Genomic DNA, 20,934 nt, shown 5'->3' with positions numbered 1-20,934 from the left:
TGTGGATGGAGAGAAACAGAAGAATGTCCCAGAAGAAGGCTCAAACTACAGGTAGTATAATTCGAAGAATTGTTCAGGATGTCTCAAGGGAGCTGGTGATAAGAGAATATAAAGAAGATTAGACCAACTAAATTTCTATCCTTAGTTTTAGTGTAACTGATGATGTGCTTTGTTGTAGTAGCTGATAGACTGGTTTCTTTTGATAGGGAGAAGTATTGAGCTTGTTTGCTCTAGTACTTAGGTGTTTTTGTTGCTTGGCTAGAACTAGGACTAGTCTAGTTCCAACTTGATACTATTGTACATATCTCACATTTTTTGTAATACTAGTCTCTATAATCGCACGTTATTCCCTGTCAACTTCAATCACTGCAAAAAATATTAGATAATTATATATATAATTATTGATTTATGAGGTACAAAAATGTTACTATAATATAAGATTGTATACACTTAATACTTCTTTGAAGAAGATGTTCCTGCTATATAATTTTTGTTTTTTTTCCCATATGAGAAACATGTTACGACTAGGATAATCCAATATTAAGGATTGAGTGATCACATATTTATTTATCGTCATTTACAAATATAAAAGTGTTGAATACCGTTACTAAACAAAATTAAAGTATAAGAATATCTTACGGTGTTAAGAATATTTAGTAATTTATTTTTAAAAAAATTAAGTTGATCAAAAAAGTAAGATACAATATATAACCAAAAAAAAAGTCCTCCCATCATCGTAAAATTTTATTATTTCATGGTAGTTTTTATGATGAACTGCTTATACGTAGAAATAATTTCAACTATTTTATTTTCTTTCAACATAAAAATTTATATCTATTGACATGCAAAAGATAATCAATCAACTTTAGATAGATAATTTTTTTTTCTTATTCTCCTATTTTATTTAAGCATATCCAGTTGATTCCCCTAATTATATCCTAACTAATAGTCATCCAATTTTGATTTTATCATACAAAAATCACTTTTTAATTTTTTGTACATAAAAGTCATCAAGCTTAAAGTTTACCACACAAAAAATGCTTTTCTGTGTTTAGTAAAAGAAGCGATATTATCTTTCATACATAAAAATCATCCAATTTAACTAAAGTTTATCACACAAATTATTTTTGTATTTTCTTTTTTACATAAAAGGCAGTCAATTTTGGCCAAGTTAACCAATGTGTAATTCTCACCTGAATTCTTATATTTTGTACGGAAAATATGTCATGACACTCTAAATAGCTAGTTAGCTCAACAAAATATATTATTTGTAATGGATTAATTACATAAACCTTTATCCATATTTCTCTTCTTAACACTAATCATTTGTGATTTATGAAATTATGTTTATCTCCTTATTCTAATATAGAAAGTCAACCCTACTTGAATTGAGAGTCCTAAAAAGGTTTCCTTTACTGATATGAATCTTTTACATTCGTTATAGTCTCGTTATGATTGAATTCAAGGTCCTCATAGGTCTTTAATATGACAATTATATCCAACATCGAATAGAATTGTTTATTTGAAAAAATTATTTTGAAGGGTACAAAAGTCATTCAATATTTTAAGAATATTTTGGTCAACCAACATTTATATTCATGCTTTCAAAATAGTATAGATATAGATATAGATAATAATATATTTATCAAAAAAATTTCCTGCCGTACCCCTTGCTTGGTCGACTAAGTCTTGTTTCAGTGCCAAAACAAAGCCCCTAAGGCGTGACAAAAAACATAGCCCTACTATCCCATTCAAAATGAATTTCATACTAGCCCTAACATCATTGTTCTACCCCACGCCAAAATGGATTTCATACTTTACTTGAGACTTGCATTTTAATAAACTGTATAGGCCAAGCTTTTTCTCCTTTTCCTTCACACTTTTGAGTCCAGTAAAAAAGGAACCTGAAAAATCATATCCTAACTATATATCTTGAGGAGATATTACATTTGCAATATGGTATGAGGAGTTATGAAGCATCAAAAATAATAGCTCTCTAGGTGAAATATGTTTTCCTGAATCTAAGTGTTTGGCTTGGTACGAAAGATGTATATCTACGCAATTTCATCTACTCTGCATAATTCGACTAACTTTTAAAAAAGCCATGATTATTACGATATAAACAAAAAACTGGCCTATGAAAATAAAGGACAATGGAAAGTTGGTTTCCTTTAAGTCTGTTAACCCTTTGTCCTTTAATTTCCTATTATTTAGATTGAGGAGATAATTAACTACACTTATCGAAATCAACACTTTGCTTTAATAATATTAATATTATTTTATAATATATGTACTACATGACTCGGTAGTCGGTATACACAATACACGTGGGGAGAAACTATTATAATATCGTGTGTGTACATATATATGAGTTTAAATATTGTGCATTATCAGTGTACAACTTTTTTTACACTATATGTTGGCTATTTATTTTGGGCGGGTCGCCCATGTGGACTGACCCGACCCATTTAAAGGAGATAAACGTGTAGGGAGTTACCTAGGGCAGTTATTTTCTTAAGTCCTAAAGAAAAACTACCACTACATTATTTGAGGAATGAACGTGCAATTGAGTGTTGCACTATTTTTTTTTTTTGAAGTTCTTCCAAAAACTCCTTTCTACAGCAGTCTTAAATTCTCCACACAAAATACACACAAAAGACATCTAGTTTGTGGTAATTAAACTTTGTTTCTTAGTGATTCAAAGTTCGACTTGAGCGATTCTTTGGTAGCAAGTTCAACTATTAATCTTCCGCTGTTTTAAGGTACAAAATTACGTTGTCCTTGCTCCGTATCTTTTTCTAACATTGGTATCAGAGCCTTGCTGGTGTGTTCCGTTATTTTGAATACACAATATTATAATGAAATTTGTGACTGTCTACTTTTAAGATTATTGTCACAATTTTTTTTTTGTTGATGCCGCAAAAGTCTTTCGTATACACCACAGTCTTTCATTGTAAACAGGATATACTATACTTGGAGAAATAATTCTCTTACTATTAAAATTGATATGTGGCATCTTATGTGGAATTGTTTTCGGAAACCGCTGCAAAAAGAACGGCAGTGGCAGTGTTTGATTTGAACTCTTTTGCCATAATAGACTCCTTTGTTTTATTCAAACCAAAAAGATGATGGCTTTGTAAACCCTGTCCTATACGCTCAATGTGATAATTTTTCTTTATGTTTGAAAAGTCACTTATTTGTGTAATAAAGTGATTTAGTGGACATGTGTTCCCTTTTAAGTTATTAAGAGGTAGTATGAGATCCATGGTGATGGAACTTAAACTCTGCAATTTTTATATTTGGTTTTGTTGTTGTTAAAACAAAAACAAAAAAAGTAGATTCCAAAGAATTTTCTTTTTGTTTTTTTCCACGTGTTTCATGAATCACTTCTTCCAGGAACTTAAAAAAAATTGAGGGTACTATACGTACTGAAAATTGATTTCTCTGTATCACACAATTAAAATTTCGGCATAAATCTTATACATTCAAAATCTACTTGTTTAAAGCTTTCTGTTGATATATTATCCATTAAAAACGGATTTAAAATGAGTAAGATGTGATTTTTTTTTAAGTTACGCTGAAAACTATGACAGTTTTTTATGAAAAACTGCTTCTGAAATTTAAAATCTGAAAATTAATTATTAAGAATTACAATGTGTGGTATATATTTTCAGAATCTACTCGTTACAAGCTTTCCGTTGATATATTATGGATGTTAAACAGATTAAAAACGAGTGAGTTATGATGTGTTATAATTTTGTTAAAATAAATTAAGAAATGTCCCTCAGATTTGTCTTCTACGAGTAATTGTGGCATGTGTTGTCACATTGAATGGTATGTCCATTCTTATTGTTTCCTTGTTCCCATTTCAGACATGACTAGACCCGGACATGCTTGAAATGCTTCAAGTGGGAGTGGTGGTAAAAGTCGAGCAAAAGGACAACGTAGAAGAATCCATCGTCGAAGGACAATATTTAGTAATGATTCAGACTCTGAGCCTGAAGTCATAAAGAATGTCCCAAGGACGATACAAAATATCTTTAGGGATGATAGAGTTGTGCGAAGGGAAGGAGAAAGAAAATTTGTAGAATTTAAAAAATTCAAAATGGACCCATCTGCATCTATTCCAAGCTACCTTCGTCTTTTTGGGAGGAAATTGTCGGAAATAATGTTTCAACATTCTAAAATTGTTTCGAGTTGGGATGCCTTGGGAATATTGGAGCAATCTTTACCAGATTATTGGAAGGGTCAGTTGGCTGATATTTTGTCACAAGCTTGGTCCAAATGCACCCATTTGGGTATACTATATAGAACTTGAATCCAAGTGGGAAGAAAAGGAAATAGCAACTAAGATTAAGAAATCTTGGCTACTAAAGACTTGTTCTAGACCCAGATTGAGTCTGATAGTTCCTAAATCTCAGCTTTCTAGATTTTCTCCCATAAATAAATTGGCTAAATACGTGCCTAAAAGTGTTGTAGATCCTTGTCACTCAGGTAATGAGATAGCCATAGATGAGTAGTATATGACTTGTAATTGTGTAAATTCCTTTTATGAACATATGTTTTTTTTTTTTTTTTTAATATATGCATATGAATATTTATTTATTTATTTATTGTTAATTGATATGCATTAACGTAAATGTTGTAAGGGGATAAGACTAAAAGAATTTGTGTGATTCTAGTCACGAATATAATTAAATACACATTAAGAAATGATTTTAATTTTAGTGAAACATTTAGTTCGTAGATGATGATTGGAAACTTTTGTGACCTTTTGATTTTACACTAGATGTGAAAACTTTACGAGAATTGATTTGCTTGAATGTGTATATCACATGCTTTTATTTTAAGGGTAAATATTGATGAGTAAAAACTTGCTTAATTGTCTCAATCAACAGATATGGCATCTAAGAGCATCATTGCTGATTTAAACAAGGGTGAGAAACTAAACGGTGAGAATTACGACATCTAGAATCGTAAAATATGGTATGTACTAGAAAAGCAAGATGCTCTGGAAGGTATTAACCATGTTTTGGTTCACCCAGAAGAGGGTAACACTGCCCAACACAGAAGAGATCTGGAAACTTACAATGCGTGGAAAAAGAAAGATTCTACTGCACGTGGAATTATTGTGAGTTCTGTTGTTGATGATCTCATTCACGAATGTGAAGAATACCCTACTGCTCATGCTATGTGGGCACACTTACGAGAGACTTATGGGGGTACCACTGTGACCCGCCTTAGACAGCTGACTATCAAATTTGACACTTACAAGAAGCGTCATGATCACAATGTCAAGCAACACCTTAGGGTGATGTCTAACATGATTGCTCAACTCAAAAGTGTTGGTCATATTCTCTCTGATGAGTAGCAGGTTCAGGCAATGATTCGGTCTCTTCCCAATAGTTAGGAACATTTGAAGGTTAACTTAACCCATAATGATAGCATCAAAACTTTTTCTGATGTCTCCCGTCATGTCGAGCTTGAAGACTAGCGGCTTGGTGCTGTTAAAACTGTATCTAATGCCTATGTGGCAGAAACCAGTGGCACAATGTCTTCAGGATTCAAACGCAGGAAAAATTGGAAAAATGACGGAAATGGTAAGAAGACCAGAGAAGGACCCTCTAAGAAAAGGGACAAGCTAAATTCCAAGAAGAGAAAACATTTTTTCAAGAAGAAAGACAAGAGTAAGATGAAATGCATATGAGTGTCCCAAGCCAAAAAAGGCAGCATTTCAAAACGCATCTTTAAGTGCTACATATGTTTCTAGCATACTAACTGAATCTTATCCTGTGTGGATTGTAGACTCAGGGGCCACCAACCATGTGAGTCGTGATCGAGAAACGTTTGTGGAGTTTCGTCGAGTCTCACCTGGATCAAGGTGGATATATGTAGGAAATAATGCAAAGCTTGAAGTCAAAGGGATAGGCACTTACAAAATGGACTTGCGTGGTGGCTGAACTTTGACGTTGCATGACGTCCTATATGCTCCAGAGATCCGACGTAACTTAGTATCTATGTTTGTTCTTCTAGATCTTGGTTTAGATTTAAATTTTAGTCGCAATGGTGTTAGAATTACTTAACACAATGTTTTTAATGGTTTTGGACTTCGTTATGATGGTTTTAACGTTTTAGATTGTAATCCTTCAACTTATGACTATTGTGTTGATCGTTGTATAATGACATGTTATTCTAGTAACAGTGATGTTGATGTTATTACATGGCATGCAAGATTAGGTCACATAAGGCAAGACCGGATGAACAGATTGGCAAAGGAAGGGCATTTAGGCCCTTTCTCCAAAATTGAAATGCCAACTTGTGAAAATTGTCTTGCCGGAAAGATTACACGAAAACTATTTGGGAAGGCTAAGAGAGCAGATTCCCCATTGCAATTAATCCATTCTGATATTTGTGGTCTAATGAATGTGAGGGCAAGGTCTGGTGCTATGTATTTCATTACGTTTATTGATGATTTCACGCTTTTCGGTTACGTCTATTTGATTTCTCACAAATCTGAAGCACTTGAATGTTGTAGAAGATATTTGAATGAAGTTGAGAATCAATTAGATAAAAGTATAAAGACTTTAAGAACCGATAGAGGCCGTGAATATTTATCAAAACAGTTTGAAGAATTATGTAATGAAAAAGGCAATACCAGGCAGTTAACTACTCCTTACACACCTCAACAGAATGGTGTAGCAGAAAAGAGGAATAGAACATTATTGGACATGACAAGGTCAATGATGGCGCAAGCAAATTTACCTATCTCTTTCTGGGGAGATGCGTTATTGACTGCGACCTACATACTAAGTAAAGTGCCTTCTAAATCAGTTACTGCCATAACTGGTCATAAATCGAACCTGAATGATCTACGACCTTGAGGTTGTGCTGCATATGTAAAATATCGTTTTGGTAAGTTTGGAAAACTTAGTCCAAAAGGGAAGAAATGTATCTTTAAAAGATACTCAGAACACTCCAAAGGGTATGTGTTCATTGGTGAATTAGAAGATGGAAGCATTACTGAAATTGAATCACGAGATGTCACTTTTCTAGAAAATGACTTTCCAAACAAGGGCGAAACAAAGGAAGAAGAGCCTCTTTACGAAATATTGAATTCAGATGATCAGACAATGTCTGTTTGATAGTCAAAAAGATCAAGGATCAGTTCCTGGTCCAAGTGGGAGTTTTGAATCCCAAAATCCTTTAGAGGAATCTAAATTTCAACAACGTAAGAATACCAGAAAAAGTGTACCTAAACGATCTTATGAGATTGAAGATTACGTTTTCCTGATGTCTCCCACAAAATTGGATGAGCCTAATTCTGCGACTGAGGCTTTGACTAGTCCTGGAAAAGATGAATGGATGAAAGCAATGAAAGAAGAATTGGAGTCCATGAGAACCAACAAAGTCTGGGATCTGGTTGACCTTCCTTCTGGGCGTAGAGCTATTGGGAACAAATGGGTTCTCAAGGTTAAACGTAAAGCGGACGGGTCAATAGAAAGATACAAGGCACGATTGGTCGCAAAAGGTTTTACCCAACAAGCTGGAATAGATTATGAGGAAACCTTTTCACCAGTTGTGAAGCTTACCTCAATTCGGTTACTTTTGACTATTATTGCACGTTTGGATCTAGAGTTACACCAAATAGACGTGAAGACAGCTTTTCTCAATGGAGAACTAAACGAAGAAGTCTACATGGAACAACCTGTAGGTTTCATCGTTAAAGGCCAAGAAAAGAAAGTCTGCAAATTAAAAAGATCTATTTATGGCCTGAAGCAGTCTTCAAGGTAGTGGTATTTGAGATTTCATAAAGAGGTGATGTCATATGATTTCACCATGATCGATGAAGACCATTGCATTTATGTGAAGAAGTCCAATGAAATGTTTGTAATTCTTCCCCTTTACGTGGATGATATTTTATTAGCTGGAAATAGTTTGGAGTATGTGAAAACTATCAAGTCATGGCTTTCAAAGTCATTTGACATGAAAGATATGGGTGAAGCAGATTATATATTGGGTGTTAAGTTCCAAAGAGATTGTTCCAAGAAGTCTTTGAGTCTATCTCAAGAAACCTATATAAAGAAAAATTTGGAACGCTTTTGAATGAATAGTTGCAAACCCATGGATACTCCTATAGCAAGAGGTGAGACTTTAACCCTTGAAATGTGTCCAGAGACTGAAAAAGAAAAAGAAGACATGTCTCGAGTTCCATATCCTAGTGCTGTCGGGAGCTTGATGTACGCTATGATGTGTACTCGTACCGGACATTTGTTATGCCATAGTCCGGTTAGCAGTATCGGTCAATCTCGGAAGAGATATTGGAAAGATGTGAAGAGGATCTTCCGATACACGAAAGGAGGCCATTGATTATTCACTATGTTATAGTGGAAATGATTTACACTTGAGAGGATATACAGATGATGATTGGGGTGGTGACCGGAACGGAAAATCGACATTCGATTATGCTTTCTTACTTAATGGTAGTGTTATTTCATGGAAAAGTAAGAAACAAACTTGCACGGCTCTTTCAACTATGGAAGCCGAGTTTGTGGCTTGTGCATCTACAATACAAGAAGTTGTTTGTTTAAAAAGATTCTTTGAGCATTTGGGCGTAGCAAAGAATTCTCAAGGATCAATGATTTTACATTGTCATAGTCAAGCGGCTATTGCATACACAAAGGATCCAAAGTATCACAGCAAAACCAAACACATTGACATCAAGTATAGCTTTGTAAGAGACACAGTAGCGAGTGGAGACGTAACTTTACAATACATACCTATGCGAGAAATGATAGCTGATCCTTTTACAAAGGCGATATCTAGAGACCTGTTTGAGATATGGCTCTAGGTTTGCGTAGGATATGATTATATTTCTGTATTGTAAAATGACTTGGTTGTTACAATATTTTCATCAATACTTAGACTCTTGAATTTATGCTCATATCTTATATGCATGTGATGATGTAATTTTATTGATAAAGTGTGTCGAACAAGTCGCGAGATTGGTTCTCTCATACGAGCAATCGCCTCTTACGTCGAGAAACGTGAAGAGATAAGTTCTACCAACATGTTATGACTTGTTTTGAAAGTCAGATATGAGTTTCTCTAAGAAGAGGATTTAAGGATCATTGAAGAGAGAAGCTCCAGCCAGACATCTAGAGGTGTCTAGATCAAGATCTGTACGGTGTTGGAAAAATAAAGAATTAGACACACGCGCCAATATAAGGTGAGAACACTGTAGCACGTGTTTCATACGACGTGTGCTTAGTAACTAATGGGTTAATGAAGAATGGATCCCTACTTCTTCATTGTGTGAGACCCTGAAAAGTTACATTAACTTTTTATTGGAATACCCTTTGACCTTTGACTGTTTCTTGAAGTTTCAATCAGTGTTGCTACTTTAGCATGTCACTAATAGCCATGAGTGATTCGGTAATGCGGTGCATGTCTAGGAAAGCAGTTAATCTGAAACAGATGGATTCGAGTAGAAAGGGAAGACAATTAATATTATTAATTTAACTTGTATTCATAGGCCGACCATTGCACTTACCATAAGAGTGTCAAGTGTAATTGTGGATATAAAGTTAAACATGAACTCGAGTTCACCTCTTTGGAGGACGAGGGATCAGATAACTAGCTGCTGGTGTAGCGGATGATGTCTGGGGTATTGCGAGTAATAAGATCCTCATGTTAGTAGTGAATTCTTTCCGCATGTGATTGGATTCCTACAAAGAGATCTTGTATAGCTCTCGATGCTTGTAGGTCGCACGAACTATTTGTCGTATGAATTGTGTGTGTTGCTAACATGGTGTTGGCTTGGGTATAGTCCACTATGTATGAAGTGAGAGATGTTGGCTATTTATTTTGGGCGGGTCACCCATGTGGACTGACCCGGCCCATTTAAAGGAGATAAACATGTAGGGAGTTACGTAGGGCAGTTATTTTCTTAACTCTTAAAGAAAAACTACCACTACATTATTTGAGGAATGAATGTGCAATTGAGTGCTGCACTATTTTTTTTTTAAAGTTCTTCCAAAAACTCCTTTCTACAGCAGTCTTAAATTCTCCACACAAAAGACATCTAGTTTGTGGTAATTAAACTTTATTTTCTAGTGATTCAAAGTTCGACTTGGGGGATTCTTTGGTGGCAACTTCAACAATTAATCTTCCGCTGTTTTAAGGTACACAATTACGTTGTCCTTGCTCCGTATCCTTTTTCTAACACTATCAGATAATTTCAAAGGTAATCACATCAATTATCTTAATTAATATAACCTTTTCTTAGAAAAATAACAATAAATGCAAAATGAATCCTAATTATACTCTAACTAAAATTGTTTCCTAGCTTTAATGGTAACTAAATTATTTTCTTTCCAACATCATTTATAGTTTCGACATATTTAATGAGTTCTTCTAATACCATGGCTGAAGCAATTACTAAAAACTTATGCTTCATCGCCTCAAAAATTTGAATCATAGGGAGCATTATTGATGGAAGAGACAGTACACTGGAGGGAGATTAAAACTTGATACCTACCAAAAACAAAAACAAAAAAGAATGGGAGGGTCCATTCGTATACAGTTGTGTTTCATTATGCTCTTTATTGATAGATCTGAAGGAACTTTGTTGCTTAAACTTTCACGATTGGGATTTTATGGACAATGGAAAGCATTTTGAATACATAATAGTTTTGATTAAGTATTTGTTGAGTTCGTTAGTTTAGTTTTGAATCAATTTCTAGAGAGACGCTTTTGAAGCTATTCTTCTAGATCGTCTTTATCACTACCACCACTATGGAAGACAGCAAAATTAACAATAAGGAAGTGGGTAAAGAGAGAGACCAAAATGATGGAGGAATGTCACTCCCGTAACTATGGCCTAGGCTTAAAACGACACTCGGTGCTTGACTGCATGTGACCGAGCGAACCACATGGCTTGCTGAATCAAAATGGGACATGTACTAATGCGGAATATGAGTTAAATTATGAAAGTCTTAATGAGCATGAGATTAAGTAATCATAAGTCTGAAAATAATTTTTTAATCATGAGTGCAGAAATAGTATGAAGAACATGTTAATGTAGCCAACAAGGCTAAACACAACTGAGTATATGACATGACATGCTAGAATAGTCTATGAAACCTCTAAACATGAATCTGGATGCTAAACTGTTCACTGAGACAAGGCCCCCGGCATACCTCTACTGCTTGACATAACATGAAAGTCAAATAAGGATAACACCCCGAATGAAATGGGGCTCACCATTAGCTTATACGTGTGACGTCCTAACGAGCAGATCCGTCGTCCTGTAAATCGATGCCTGCATCATCAAATGCAAGCCCCTGGAAAAAAGGACTTCAGTACATTTGATTTGTACTGGATGTAAAGCAACTGAATGAATAAACATGGCACATGAAATAATAGGAACCGAGATTGAATTGTAAGTTGAACGTGAGCATGAGTAACATCGACATGAATATATATATATATATATATATATATATATATATATATATATATATATATATAACATGAGTAAAATATTTTAAATGGGAGAGCATTAGTATATGTTACACCTCGGAAATTTTCCGTTAGCGTGTAGTGAATAGATCGACGAAGGGCATGACGTATACGATATTTTGATAAGTAAGAAATAGCATTTGATGACCCTAAACGAGATTCCAAAGACGTTTAAGGTAAGGAAAGAAAGTTATTAAGGAAAGCAAGTCATATGTCGTGTGTCGGGCAAGATTTACGGGTATCGAGTTAATGATGTTTTAATGATGCTGTGAGGAAGAGTTATAACGTCCCTTAGATTGGTATTGAGGTGTTAAACAAGTGTTAAGAAGGTTTCATAAGGATCGGAGATCAAACGATATACGAGAACAAGTATATATATATATATATATATATATATATATATATATATATATAAAATATACCGTATGTCCATAACCGTAGGTTCAGAACATGAATGGCACACTTCACTAGACCACACATACGGTCCGGACATACGAACGGTGAAAAATATATGGACCGTATGTTGGTCCGTATGTTCTGGTCGGGACAGAACTTAAACGATATAAGGGACCTCTCTCTCATTTTAATTCATTTCATTTTCATTCCACACAAGTCAAGAACTCTCTAGAATATTCCCTACACTTCATCCACAAGAATTCAAAGGAAATTGATGATCAATTTCATCAAACCAACAAAAATCAAGAGTTAGAAACACATTAAAGTCATCCAAGCCAAGAAATTCCAAGAAAAGTGAACTAGGGTTTTGGTGTAAGAGGAGTATCTTCACTCAAGGCTTGTTCCTACACTATCTAAGGTAAGTTTCATGGTATTTTCATATTGTTTGAAGTATTGAAAAGTTGAAACACTTGGATTCTAGAAGGAAATGGAAAATGGGTCATAAATGGGGAATAGTGTCATTGTTGAGCCATAGTTTGGAATGAATCATGAATACGGATATGTTGTGATTATGAATATGTTATGAATGATATTTAGAACATAAAATGAGCATTGTATGTGAAAGAACACGATAGTGAACTATGATCATAATTATAGAGGAATTGAAGTGAAATTGTGAAATGTGGATAATATAAATGAATGATGATTGTTGTTTATGATATTGTGATTGTTGTTATGAACGTTTGGGAGTTGATATGGAATATGGAGGAAGTCGTATAAACAAAGGAAATGCTGCCCAATTTTCTTTAGCTTTAGTAAGCACGTTCTTATGATTGTTTAGCTAATGTCGATACGAATTCTTTTGAAGGTAGAACGTGTGCATTAAAGGAGAACAAGCAAGCGATAGATTAGTTAAACGACAAAGGTATGTGAGGATAGTCCTTTCTTTCTAAGGCATTAATCTTATGGTATGAATTTCCTCCTTCTTCATGAATTTCCTATCTTCAAGAAAACTAAGAGTCCTTGTTCATGAATAGCCATACGAGATAAGAGATACACTATGAACACGATAATGATGATGATGAGCTTAAGTCTAAAGATTCTAGAGTCTATGATATGATGTTCCTATAAAGCTAACGATGTTATCTATGATCCATTGATGATGTTCATTGTATACACTCACCTTATATGCTAATTCCTTCAAGGTGAGGCAGAATGCTTATGAAAGCTCCATAATTTAATCGGGGGTTCACGACTTTATGTCACCCCGATAAAGTATAGTTGTCTTTGAGTTTATATGCATGTATATGATGAGCTTATTATGATGAGCATATTATGATGAGTATATGATGACGATATTACACCGCGCCTCTATGGGGGGAACATAAGGCGGGCAGCATACACCATGGCCGGATGGAATGGGCGTACACCACTAAAGGGCGGCAAGAGATGGTACCCGGGACGGAGGCCCGGACGCGGTGGTAAAATTAATGATTATCACACCGTACCTATATGGTCGGGCGGCTTGTACATATATGCATACATGATATGATGATGATTATGATAGTAAGCCAAAGCTATGCATTATTTCTTTATGATTCACGGAAATTCATTGCTCCTCATTTGATGCCTCCTCATTTCATTGATGTATTATTATTGTTTATGCCTTACATACTCGCACAATGTTCGTACCGACGCTCCCGTTTTCTTTGGACGTTGTGTTCATGCCCGGGTAGACAAGGAGGTGATCCGTACTTGTAGGAGCCTATTAGTCGTATTTGAGAGCACTCCATTTTTAGGAGGTGCCATTGATTATTTTTTGGTACATATGTATATGTATGTTTTGGGCATGACGGGGCCCGTCCGTCCCTATGTCTAGCACTACAAAGAGGCTCGTAGATACACGGGCCAAGGGTAGTATGGTCTCACAGTTTCCCATTGTATGTATATGTATATATGTATACTATTTTGATAGCCCAAGGGCTGATGCATATATAGTGAATATGTTTCAAATGAAAATAGTTTTCTATGATTATGAGTATAAGAAGTATGAATGAAAACAGATGAGTAATAGAATGAGTGGTGCTCGACGGTTAGCCCCGGGTGCCCGTCATGGCCCTAGTCGGGTCGTGACAGTATAATTGACATATAACTACCACGTCAGCACATGGCGTCTGATCTCTGCCCAATCACCTAAGTCATCTCGTACCTTGCCGCAGTATGAGACATGAACATGACATGAATGGATCCATAAAATATCCCGTAATCGAAAACATGCAGGTGTCGTCCTAACTGGGCGGAGCGACCCTTATCCTACGCTGGCATACGTAGTTTCAGGCTATTTGAGTCTTCTCGGTAATCTGTGCAACTTCTAAAAACATGAATATGAATATAAGTGACATCTGAGCCCATGGTTTGTAAAACATAACTTGTGAGCATTGCTTGTAACATAACTTGTAAACATGGTTCGTAAACATGACTTGTAAACATAATATAACTTGTATATAGATGCATAATATAACTTGTATGAAACATGAAAATATTCACGACTCATGGAGTAGAGTAATATTAGTTCATGACTTGCAATTAAGAACCCATGGGATTTTAAATACCTATGTATTCATGGATTACAGACAAGTTCATGATAATCATAATGACGTATCATGAATACAATTAACGAAGTCATAAATTAAGCATGGTGTATAGTTATGCATATACCTAGGGTTATCATGAACTAGTGTAAAACCCTTAATTCTAAAGCAAAACACGATTTCATGGATTGAACATAGCGTGGGGTAGAACAATGATGTTCCCACACGTGGATAGAAGCCCTACATATCTTAATTTCTGCCTTGAAGCCTACTACAATGTTCGTCGCCTCCTTTCAACTTTAATCTATATCAATAGATGTTAATGGAATCAACATTAGCAACAACACCCAAGTTTTGACCATCTAGGCATTTCATCAAACACTTGCTGGGCATAAAGCTCCACAACTCTTATTAATGGTGTTTCTACACCCAACAACCCATTCTTTTACTCCTAGATGATTCTACAATCTCATGTTGCCATAATCAATATCATTCATAATTAACAATCAACAACCCAAACCTATAACCACGCATGCTTTTCTATATAACCCATCAACTCATATCTTGAAAGCAACCAAGGAAGCTTAATTTTCGTTGAAGACTAAAAAATATCAAGATGCTTTAATGGGCTTCATTTGGTAATGAAAATATGTCTTGTAATGGAGGAATAGCTCCAGCCCAAAGTAGATCTTTTGGGAAAGTCTTAAAACTAATTGATAAATCAAGACCAAGATGAGTTGGATTATGGCCCAAAACACCCAAAAAGGAACAAGTTCAATAATCCATACTTGTGTTTCTAAGATCATTTAATGCTATGTTGACTACATTTAATGTTTTTATTGAACAAAGTGTTGGTGGTCTTCTATGCACATTGGAACAAATGTTTAGTGGTCTTCTATGCACATTGGAACAAATGTTGGTGGTCTTCTATGCACTTTGGAACAAAGAATTTGTGGTCTTCTATGATTGACACTTTTGAAATTGCACCTTAATTAATTTAGTTTGACCAACTTTGAAGTCTAGAATGTTCTTTATTTTCTTTAGGTAGCAAACACCATTTCTCCTATATAAAGGGGTGTTTTCTTTTTCATTGTAACTAAGTTTGAATTTAATAATATTAGCCTTGTGCTTGTGGAGACCTTTGAGGTTCTCTTTTGGGTTATGCCCTTTTTGAATTTAATAACTCGGATTCTTCGATGATAAGATTCCTTGTTTGAGTTTCCTCCCTCCATTTCTTCTTCTTCTTAGTTGATTCAACTCCTTCTTTCACTATTAAACAATGTTTTAAGTATTAAATACTTGAACTTGTGTTCTTCTTTCTCAAGAATCAATCCTTCCCCCTTTTTAATTTTCAATTCTAAAGTCTTCCGCTATCCGTGTTGTTATCATATCTCATGAACTTAGAGTCTATAATAATTAATACAAAACTATAATCGATTAAAGGATGAAGGTATTACCTTTTTGACGTTCAATTCCCTTAAATTCGGATTCTAGGACTCTTTCATCCAAAACTAAGTCTCAATTGATTATCTATGGATTTGAAGGGTTTAATCATTTTCTTAAAGTATTGGGGAATTGAAATCAACTTAGAATCATCATTAAAACTTAACTTGAAGGGTTCTTGAGGCTTGGGATGAGTTTTATCTCTTTCTAGGTCATTTTTCGCACTTAGGGAAGTTAGGGAAATAAATCCCGACCTTAAATATATAGTAAAATATGTAACCTGTAAAAATATGACTCTCGCGCCACCTTTGCATCGTAATGGTGCCACACAAGGCAAATATTTGGTCTGAGACTGCTTCTGCTTGTGACGCAAGGGTGCCGCTACACTGCCTTCAGTAAAACGAGCATAACTCTGTTTACAGAGCTCCATTTGGATCCTCCACATACCATTGGAAAGGTATTTTCAAAGGGCTACAACTTTTAAGCCTTTAAGTTTTCTCAAATTCCCCTACGAATTTTCACTAAATCAGTGGGGCCGAATGTTCTGGTGTTTGGTGTCCGCCGTAGCGGCACCAGACTTGCAGTAGCGGTCCCGTTGTAGCGAGGGACCAACCGCCGTAGCGATTGAGAGGGTATGTGGTGAGTAGCCACAGCGGACGGATATCCATTGTGGCGGACTCACGATAACGGATAGGGAGCCGCACTAGCGGTTGGTCGAGTTATAATGTAGACCATCATAGTGGGTCGGGTCTTGCTGTAACGAGCCCGCTATAGCGAAGTCCAACCGCTGCAGCGGATGACGGGACCAGATTCTTATTTAATGCTTAGTTGAAACCCTTCTTTTCCTATCACTTCATTTATTGGTTCTAAGCATCCTTGGAGGCGATTTGGAGAGTTCTTGGATGATTTCTATTGTGGGTAAGGCTCCTAACCTTAAATCCATTCCCTTATCTTTCCTTTAGCTTGAATCCATGCTAGAATCTCCATAGAACTTAAGGTAGAAGATGGATTTTTATGATAATTTCTTGAAATGAGTTCTAGGCTTCCTAAATGGAAATTGATGGTGAAATTAACTAGTATAACCATAGAATTTGATGAATTCATTGTTGATAAGCTTAACCTTCCATTATTAGTGATTTACTTGAGGATTGAAAAGTGAAGGTTCACACCCATAGTTAGGGGTTTCACTTTAATTCCAATTTTGGCCTAATCTTGATTTAATCTATCAATTGAATAATGGGTTTTGATCATCTAGGGCATGAATTGCCATTTTCGCTTTCGAATTGCCTATTTTACCCTTGTGGGTTTGTTTCCCCATTTTTCATAGTTAGAATTGGACCTAAATTAGAAGTATAGCAATATGGGTATTGTTCTTCTCAATTTCTAATGTAGAACTCGAATATGATTAGACTTTGAGTATCTGGAGGCGAAAAGAAAGGGCAAGGCTAAGGTTTGACGGTTCGTGGCTCCTTTTCAGCATTCTAGGTAGATTAGGGCTTACCTTTTTTGTTAGATTTCGGTTAGCGAATCATATGTAGAGTTAGTGATTGTTGGAGAAAAAATGTACGCCTTCGGGTATGGAGTTGGGATGGAATACTTGATTGGTATTGTTGTTGACTATGGCTTGTCGCCTTGTTGTTTTCTATTGAGTTGTTGCCTTATTGTGATTTATTGGCTTCTAGCCACGTGAGTGATTCCAGACTTGTTGCTTAGTGATTTAGCTTATGATTTGGAGATCGTATTTTTTCATGGGCTGGTGTTGTGGGGAAGGAAAGGAAAGCTATGATATTGAGCCTGTTATTGCGATGTGTGTCTATGTGTGGCACGATTGATTTGATATGTTGTCATCATTCATTGATATTATGCAATGTACTCATTCTCATCTTTCATGATACTCTGCTATGAATACTTAGTGACTTATTCATGGTTGTGAACTCGTATCTCTCAGTTATTGGTTATTGACTTGTGAAGAGGAAGGATTTGATATTGATCTTGATGTTGGGATATGTGCCCATGTGTGGCACGGTTATCATTGATATACTCTTGTTGACATTGATATCATGTATGCATTTATACTCATATATTTGGGTCGGGTTGAGCGCCGCAACACACACACACACAGGTACACTCATATTCATATAATATATATACATAGACACATATATATATATATATATATTAGACTGAGTTGCACGTTTCGCAACACTGGCTGGGATAGGGTTGTGTGCCTCAGCAGGTACATGGACTTCGCGGGTCCCCATGAGTCATGACTGTCGAGGCGTAGATATCATCTGCCCAGAGCATGTGTGTATCATTGCATTACATTGCATTCATATTTCAAGTCATGACTGTCGAGGCGTAGATATCATCTGCTTGGAGCATGTGTGTATCATTGCATTCGCTCATACATCTAATTCTGGTAGTGGTTATTTATCGTATTGTACTGTGCTCGTGAACATTGACTTCCTGGTTGGTTACTGATTTGAGATTGTCGTGTGTCTGATTACTACATACTTGGGAATTGATAGACTCGAGGAGTAAAGACTTTTCCTGGGCTAAGACTTGGGGTTACAGATTACTATTGTTGGTTGTACTAGTGTTTATGGTTATTCTGAGGAATCGTAGGAAACTTTGCAAGACTTGTGTCTAGGTGCTTCACCATAGGCTATGATTCGGTTATTAATCCTTATGAACTTGAGTTGTTATTCTTGGACTGTGTGGTGCATACACCTGATTGCGAGCATGTCTATTCTTCAGTATTTCTTTATATATGTTAACTAATTGTTATCGGCCTGTGATTTCTTCTCAATGTGTTGTTTGTCCTGATGCTACCTTGCTACACTCCTTTTTGGGGTGTAGAGTTTTGGGACAGGTTCCACTTCCACTTTCGAAACTGATTTCTGAGGCTTAGCTTGCGAGTATCTAGGGTGAGCATATAACGAGTCGCTGCCCGGAGACTCCTCTATCCCTGTTTTTATTTTCTTCCATTCAGACAGATGTGTCTAGCATTTAAGACTTGTATTTTCCAGACATTACTTAGTTGCTCTTATACGAGTCAGGTCAGTTCCTTGGGGGTTTTATTTATATTCCGCACTTATGATTATTTATGATTCAGACTTTTACTTATTCTGCGCTATTTACTTTATTATGGTTTGAATTGCTGATTTGGAAAAGAGTTCGCCTGCCGAGGTGGGAAATGGTAGGTGCCCCCGCAACTTAGTAAAATTGGATCGTGACAGACACGACCCTTGTAGTAGGCTCCTGACCAACGCACCCAGTAGATGCTTTGTTTAGTGGGTGCTGCTAACTTCTTTTATCAGTTTATAAAGAAGTTTTTGTAGAAATACTAGGTAAGCATGGCCCGTGCTGGCAGGGGCCCAACACAATGTCATTAATACAGATAGTAGTTTAAAACTCCCCGATATAAATTTCCTTATAGTCAATTTTTTGCCAGCAAAATTTCATTATTGTTGTCAATTTCAAACCAATTACAACAATTCAGCAAAAAAGCCACTTTAGTTTTCTGATAGATTAGTAAAAAAATTGCAAAACAAATGATCATATATTAGACTACGTAAATGTATGCAGGACAAAAGATAATCCATGGGAAGTGCCCCTATTTACCTCAGTGGTTGGAATGGTACTTTACTTTAGGTGCTTGAAACTGGAGCAGTCCCATCACTTGCCTATTTTGAGTGATAGTCCCAAGTGCATTCGTATTTTAGTGATTGTCAAACTGTTTCAGAACCAGACAGAAACCTGGTTTGTAATCTACTCTCTGTGCACGTTGCACTATCGGCAGAGACAGCTGTAAAGCCGAGCCACTTGCTGCACACAAGTACAGCTGTGAGTGGCCCATACTTTAGGTCAAAGTGAATAAGTGGTCTCTATCCATCCCACATGCTCCTACTATATATACAACATGATGGAAACATATTGAGTAGACTTGAGAACCAAATCTAAATCGTGCAAAACTGCCGACACAAGTTCTCAAGATCTCTCAAGAACAAAGTTACTTTCAACCTGAAGAACCAGATCTGAATATGAATCTAGTTTACGTTCTTTAGGTTGTTGTAAGTATTTGTTTTTGGTGCTTAAACTGTAAACCTACTCTTCCATAAAAAGAAGCTGTCTCAAGGTTGCTTCCATAAGCTTTTAAGTGGTACACTAGGCTGGGGAAAGTCTAGGTGTATTAGTGTGCTTGGCTAGGGGTAGTCAAGGGTGAGGGTTGTATAAGCATTATTGTAAGGGTGAGGGATTATGGGAGTTAATTCCTAGCTTACGATAGAGTTGTAACCTGAGTTGCTTGGTTAGTGGAGTTGAAATCCTACAGGGGTAGGTCGGGGTTTTTAATCCCTTGATCAAGGAGTTTTCCACCTAAAAATCTTGTGTTAGTTCTCGTACTGCATTGCATAAGGGAACTGGTACACGACCACGTCCCTCATATACTGTTTGGTGGACACACAGGCTGCAATATTGAGGACTATTGGAATTATTATGATTTATGAGACCTTGATCATATACTGATTTGACAAAGCTTACACACCCATTTCTTTTACCCAAACAAAGCTCAAATTAGACATAACCTCTTATAATGGAAACGTGTTTTTCTATTAAGGATATTGGGGGAAGAGCTGATGTGGTGGCTGCTCAATTTTGGGATTAAGGGACACATTGCATTAGAGGATGCAAAAATTTGGAAAAGTCCTTAAATAAAAATTGAAAAATAGGAAACAGACATGTTGAAACCAGGGTTCTAATATATAGAAATATATAGCTCGCGTCGGGCTCAATGTGTTTTAGAGCACCCGACGCATTACACTTGGAACTGCCCCTGCTCTCAAGACAACGGAAAAAATGCTACAATAAAGATACCATTTACCAGCTTGATGAACAAAAAAACAACTTAACGCAGGAGTGTCATGTTCTAAAAAGCAACTTTCCTTTGAAAAACAAGAGCAAAAAAAGTTTGGCCTATGAATGA

This window comes from Lycium ferocissimum, chromosome 6, assembly GCF_029784015.1.
Source record: "Lycium ferocissimum isolate CSIRO_LF1 chromosome 6, AGI_CSIRO_Lferr_CH_V1, whole genome shotgun sequence".
Taxonomy (NCBI): Eukaryota; Viridiplantae; Streptophyta; class Magnoliopsida; order Solanales; family Solanaceae; genus Lycium; species Lycium ferocissimum.
The sequence above is the reverse complement of the archived record's forward strand: the minus strand, read 5'-3'. Positions refer to the sequence as shown.